Consider the following 7,520-nt stretch of genomic DNA (forward strand, 5'->3'; position numbering starts at 1 on the left):
GTTTGCTCCATGACTAAATCTCTATCATCAGAGTACATAAAGAAAACTTATCTTTAATTTGGGGCCATAGAGAACTAAAATTGAAATGTTGAAAAATTTGACATTTATTCACGCGGACATGCTGAATTTTGGCGAAATTTTTGGCTAATCTTGATATTCTCCAATTCATTTTTATTTAATTCTATGACTAAATCTCCTTCATCATAGTATATAAACAAGGCTAGTCTTTAAATTGGTGCTATAGAGAGCTAAAATTGAAACACTGAAAAATTTGACATTTTTTGCTATGCGGTCCTGCGGAATTTCTACAGAATTTTTTGCTAATTTTGAGATCCTCTAATTCCTTTCTGTTTAATTGTATGATTAAATTTCCATCATTAGAGTACATAAAGAAGGTTAATCTTTAAATTGGTGCTATAGAGAACTAGAATTGATTCGTTGAAAAATCTGACATTTTTGCATATGTGGTCCTGTGGAATTACTACAGAATTTTTGGCTAATTTTGATTTCCTCCAGTTCCTTTTTATTTCATTCTATGACCACGTCTCCGTCACCAGAGTACAAGAAGAAGATTAATCTTTAATTTGGGGCCCAAAATTAAAGATTAATCTTCTTTTCTTCCATCAGTCTTACCAGAGGTGGTTTACCACCGTTGCGTCACCTGTTCCTCCTCATTATTCTCGTATAATATGGAATGAATGAATGGGCTGGATACCTGAGACTGACACCTGATCTTCTCTGACACCTGATCTTCTCTGGTGACTTGCCGTTGTCACTACTCCATAGGGAACTAAAATTGGATCGTTGAAAAATTTGAAATTTTTTTACATACGCACACCTGCAGAATTTTTAGTACAAAAAGAAGACTAATCTTTAATTTGGGGCCATAGAGAACTAAAATTGAAACGTCGAAAAATTTTATATTTTTTGCACACGCGGATATGCTAAATTTTTGCAAAACTTTTGGATAATTTTGACTTCCTTTAAGTAATTTTTAATTTATTCTATGACTAAGTCTCCATTATTAGAGTACATAAAGAAGTCTAAACTTTAAAATTAGGGCTATAGAAAACTAAAATTGAAACGTTGAAAAATTTGATATTTTTTGCTTAAGCGGACCTGCTGAAAATTTGCAATATTTTGGCTTAATTTTGATTTCCGCCAATTCCGTTTTATTTCATTCTTTGACTTAATCTCCATCATCAGAGTACGTAAAGAAGACTAATGTTTATATTGGGGCAATAGAGAACTAAAATTAAAATGTTGAAAAATTTGACATTTTTTGCATATGCAGACCTGTAGAATTTCTACAGAATTTTTGCTAATTTTGATTTCCTCTCATTCCTTTTTATTTCTTTCTATGGCTAAATCTCCATCATCATAGGACAAAAAGAAGACTAATTTTTAAATATGGGTCATAGAGAACTAAAATTGAAACGTTGAAAAATTTGTTATTTTTTACATACGCGGACCTGCAGAATTTTTACAGGATTTTTTGCTAGTTTTGATTTCCTCCAATTTCTTTTTATTTCTTTCTGTGGCTGAATCTCCATCATCATAGTACATAAAGAAGGCTAATTTTTAAATATGGGGCATAGAGAACTACAATGAGACGTTGTAAAATTTGACATTTTTTTGCATAAGCGGAACAGCGGAATTTCTTCAGAATTTTTTGCTGATTTTGATTTCCTCCAATTCCTTTTTTATTTCATTCTGTGACTAAATATCCATCATCAGAGTACATAACGAAGACTGATCTTTAATTTGGTGTCATAGAGAGCTAAAATTAACCATTGAAAAACTTGACATTTTTGCATACGTGGACCTGTGGAATTTCTACAGAATTTTTTTGCTTATTTTGATTGTTCAAATTCATTTTTATTTCATTCTCTGACTAAATCTCCATCATCATAGTACATAAAGAAGACTAATATTTAAATTGGGGCCATATAGAACTAAAATTGAAACGTTGAAAAATTTGACATGTCCTGCGGAATTCTTACATAATTTTTTTATAATTTTGATTTTGCTCCAATTCCTTTTTATTTGATTCTATAACTAAATCTCCATCATCAGAGTATTTAAAGAACACCAATCATTAAATTGAGATCATAATGAACTAAAATTGAAAAGATGAAAAATTTTACGTTTTTTGCATACGTGGACCTGTGGAATTTCATCACAATTTTTGGCTTATTTTGATTTGCTCCAGTTCCTTTTTATTTCATTCTATGATTAGATCTCCATCATCAGAGTACATAATAGTTCCTTGTTGGAAGGGTGGGTTCCGTTCTCAGCTAGCACTCTGCTAGCCGCGAGTTCGAATCTCCCACCGGCCAATGAAGAATAAGAGGAATTTATTTCTGGTGATAGAAATTAATTTCTCGCTATAATGTGGTTCGGATTCCACAATAAGCTGTAGGTCCCGTTGCTAGGTAACCCATTGGTTCTTAGCCACGTAAAATGAATCAAATACTTCGGGCCAGCTCTAGGAGAGCTGTTAATCAGCTCAGTGGTCTGGTTAAACTAAGGTATACTTAACTTTTTTTTCAGAGTACATAATGAAAAATAAGCTTTAATTTGGGGTCATTGAGAACTAAAATTGAAACATTGAAAAATTTTACTTTTTTTTCATACGTGGACCTGCGGAGTTTCTAAAGAATTTTTTGTTAATTTTGATTTCATCTGAATTTTGTTAATTTTGATTTCATCTACTCATAGAATGAAATATTTCATTCTATGAGTAAATCTCCATCATCAGAGTATATAATGAAGACTAATCTTTAATTTGGTGCCATAGAGATGTAAAATTGAACTCTTGAAAAATTTGACATTTTTTTACTTTCACTGGCCTGCAGAATTTCTACAGAATTTTTGGCTGATTTTTATTTTCTCCAGTTTATTTTTATATTTTCCATTGTATGAATAAATCTCCATGATCTGAGTGCATAAAGAAGAATAATCTTTAATTTGGGGCCATAGAGAACTAAAATTGAAACGTGAAAAATTTGACATTTTGCATTGGCGGACATGCAGAATTTCTACAGAATTTTTTGCTAATTTTGATTTCCTCCAATTACTTTTTAGTTTTCTGTAAAAGAAAACTATTGTGCCTGCTTTGTCTGTCCGTTCGCACTTTATGCTGTCCGCACTTTTTTCTGTACGCACTTTTTCTGTCAGCTCTCAGATCTTAAAAATTCTGGTGCTAGAGGGGTGCAAATTGGTATGGTGATCATCCACCCTCCAATCATCAAACATACCAAATTGCAGCCCTCTAGCCCCAGTAGTTTTCATTTTATTTAACGTTAAAGTTATCCATAATCATGCTTCTGGCAACGATATAGGATAGGCCACTACCGGGCCGTGGTTAAAGTTTCATTGGCATCATCTGATACAGCATTATACCGAGACCACCGAAAGATAGAATCTAATTTCGGTGGCCTCGATTATACGCTGTTCAGAAAACTCGATTGCGCCGAAAAAATTATGGCGCATTTTTTACTTATTTCATTCTATGACTAAATCTCCATCATCACAGTACATAAAAAAGACTAATCTTTAATTTGGGGCCAAATAGAACTAAAATTGAAACGTTGAAAATGTGGAATTTCTACAGAATTTTTTGCTAATTTTGATTTCCTGCAGTTCCTTTTTATTTCATCCTGTAACTAAGTATCCATATATTATATATATATATATATATATATATATATATATATATATATATATATATATATATATATATATATATATATATATATATGGAGATTTAGTATATGTATATATATATGTATATGTATATTTATGTACACACAAATTATATATATACATGTTTATATGTTATGTGTTTGTTCGTGCATTCGTCCGCTCTAATGAATAGCTACGAATAAAACATGGCCATGAAAAACGCACCATGTGTCATAAAACTGACGTGTTAGAAGAACATGGTGGATTGTATATAATACACGTCATTTCAGAAGCTACAATTCTTAGAAAAAGAAATCCTTGTAGAACAGGATTCCCAGCAGCTTCTGTTGTACCCAGCCAGCAATAACGTCTTCTGCAACAGTCGTAGGGGCGTGAGGTATCATTCTACAACGATGTTCACGGGTTCTCTACACGGGAAATCCTCAATCTAGGCCGGAATTATCGCTTGGAAACGATGTTAGCGAATACGTCTGCCGCACGCTCTGCTGGTAAAACAAAGACGCCAAGACGAAGAAGAAGAAGCATTATCATTATTATCCAGGAGATGAACCCTATTCATAGGGAACTGGCCTGCAGGGGCCATTTACTTGAAATTCAAGCTTCCAAAGAATATGGAGTTCATTTCAAAGAAATTGCAGAAGATATGAAATTCAGAAAGAGGAGATCATTTATTAGAAAACAAACATCAGTTAACGGATTATTAAAAAAAATTCATAAACACGTCAAGAAATTACTAAGAGTACATGGAAGATTGTTTTAGGGTGGTTATGTACAGCCAACTTCGCTTGAACTTTTAAGTAGAAGAACAAGAAGTGAACGACGCGATGCGCAATACGAACCTTGGCAAGACGAGAACTGATTACGGCGAAATCAATAGCTACCCATCGTCGAACAAGAAACGGGAGGGCCCGGGCGAGATTGATTGACGAAAACATCATCATCACGCGGAACGCGATCAATTTTTTTCCCCCCTCTCTCCCAGGGAAAGAGATGTGGACCGATACGGCGTGATTACCGGCCGGAATACGAGATGAAGGATTTGTAAAGCACTTTCATAATCCGACGGGCCACGGGCGATATTTTGAGGGAGGCCGTGACATCGGCGTCGTCGCCTGCGTCGGGTTTTTTGAGATTTGGGAGCAAGTTTCTTTTTTCTGTGGTATGCAACGTAGCTTGGATTTTTAAACGGAGGATATGTCAGGATATATATATATATATATATATATATATATATATATATATATATATATATATATATATATATATATATATATATGTATATATATATATGTATGTGTGTGTGTGTGTATATATATGCACATATAAACTTAAATAAGAGAGAGAGAGAGAGAGAGAGAGAGAGAGAGAGAGAGAGAGAGAGGGGTAGCAGTGAGAATATGGAATTTCATTCCATATTAAAGTAATTTCTGACAATGTGGGTGCACTGGAAATAATAATAATAATAATAATAATAATAATAATAATAATAATAATAATAATAATAATAATATAATAATAATATGTGTGGTGGACAGTAATAATAATGGTGATGTAAAAAAAGTATGAAATGGCATAAGCAAAAATATTACAAAGAAATAACGCCAGACTTTCTGAATGAGGGAAATGCAATGAGTGTAAGGCCCTTTTCAGTCAGTTTTATTTATTTATTTATTTATTTATTGTATTTTGTCCCTACAGTGACTTAAATTCCGTGATCCTCATTTCTCACTCTGATGGCTTCTCGGGTCTCATTGTGACCTACTGTCGTAGCAACTGGATATCTGAAGTCTGTCGTAAGTCTCATTAACGGTTACGGTAGCTTATTTGCCATTGGCTTCTCGCATATAATGGAGGTTCCCTATCCAAGTACTGACCAGACTCAGCGTTGCCTAACTTCATTGCTCGAGAGACCAGCAAATATAAAAAATACTTATTAAAAACGAAACTCAAAAAGATAATATTCTTTGACATGAATGTCAGTAAAAACGTTTGCGTGGAAAATTACGGGAAATTTACAGGAAAAATATTAACAAATATTTTTTTTCTTTTGCATTCAACACTGACTCCTTCAGTGCTCTTTTTTTTTATTACAGTGTATTTTGTAATGGTCTGTGGTCTATAAACTAAAGGTTCCGAGTAATTGTGAAGAAATCGTGGTTACAATATCCGAACACGTAATTCAAAGGGTGTGACCCTCATAAGAAAGCCGTATCGTAACCATCACCTTTGTGTGCAATCTTGTGGTCTTCGAATACATTTTGATTTAGAATTTTGGACTCTACGTTGTTTCCTTTCGAGATGGCCCAAGGGAATAGTTAAAAGATTTGTTTTGATTAATTTCTTAATTAGAACTTCAAAAGTTCAAGCGAAGATGCCGTGCGTTACTACCCAACAACAGTTCACCTTGTGTTTGTTTAAAAAAAATTGTTTATCTTTTCTGACAGCTGATCATTTCTTTCGGTATTTCCTGTTATCTTCTGTAACTTCTTTCAAATGAACACCATATTTTTTTGGAAACTTGAATTTCAAGTCAGTGGCCTCTGTAGGCTTGTTCCATATGAATAGGGAGCTTAATAATAATAATAATAATAATAATAATAATAATAATAATAATAATAATAATAATAATAATAATAATAATAATATTTTCAAGTGCTCGAATAAAGTTTCGTTACTACGAAGCATTTGTAACAGCTGACTATATGCGGACACAAATCCAGACGGTGATCCCCAAAGAAAACTTACTACGACAGCAAAATGGAAAGCCCTTCAACGAATAGTTCCCTCTGGTGTCGTTGCTCACAGGGCAACGTAGTCCTACGACTCCCATCACGTAAGGCAGGAAGAGGGTTTAATGGCAACATTTTGATGGAGTATAATTCGTGTTTTTCCGCCATCGATTCGTCGAAAAGTCATTTCGGAAAGCTCGGAATCCGCCGGTCCCCGGGGCGGTGATGGCGGATTCACCCACCGCAATGTTCCCCGCCAGAGGCTCTCCCGAAGGTTTATTGTGGCCTTCGAGAGCGCCACGGCCGTATTTTCTAGGCGTAGCTGCAAAAGGACTCGCGCTGTGACCTCTCTCTGATGGGCATTATAATGAGAGGGGAGGGCAGACGGGCAACGGAACACCAATACCACTACCACCACTGCCCTCTCATGGGGAATGTGATTCCAGCAGGGAATCCGTCAGAAATTTTATGATTTCTGGAAGAGAATCCTCCGGGGCGAAGCCCTTGGGAGGAAGAAGAAGAAGAAGAAGATGGAGAGATGTTTGCGATGAGGACGGTTGATAGGCAGAAAGAGGGCAGAGGAGGAACATTAAAGGGGCACTGAATGGGATTGGGTGGATGATGAAAGGGTGGGCGAAATAGAGAAGGACAAGTTATTTGTATGGGGAAACCCCCGGGCGTCGAGGGAATGTGTAATGAAGAAAGCCTGTCTTATGATTTGGCAGATGAAATAAGAGTAGAAAAGAATAGCTCTCTCTCTCTCTCTCTCTCTCTCTCTCTCTCTCTCTCTCTCTCTCTCTCTCTCTCTCACCAAAGTGATGCAGTACAAATGCAAAAGTGTGCAAATGTTTTTATCAAAATATTTAGATGTGCATTATGTTTGCAATCTAACACGTACGAAATAGTTATGTCGTTTGATATATAAGTCTCTCTCTCTCTCTCTCTCTCTCTCTCTCTCTCTCTCTCTCTCTCTCTCTCTCTCTCTCTCTCTCTCTCTCATACAGTGAAAGAGAACTACTGCAATAATACACAAACGTGTTTGTCAAAATATTTAGTTTGCTAAGTCGTTTGCAAACTAACACG

Source organism: Macrobrachium rosenbergii, chromosome 55 (genome assembly GCF_040412425.1).
Source record: "Macrobrachium rosenbergii isolate ZJJX-2024 chromosome 55, ASM4041242v1, whole genome shotgun sequence".
Lineage (NCBI taxonomy): Eukaryota > Metazoa > Arthropoda > Malacostraca > Decapoda > Palaemonidae > Macrobrachium > Macrobrachium rosenbergii.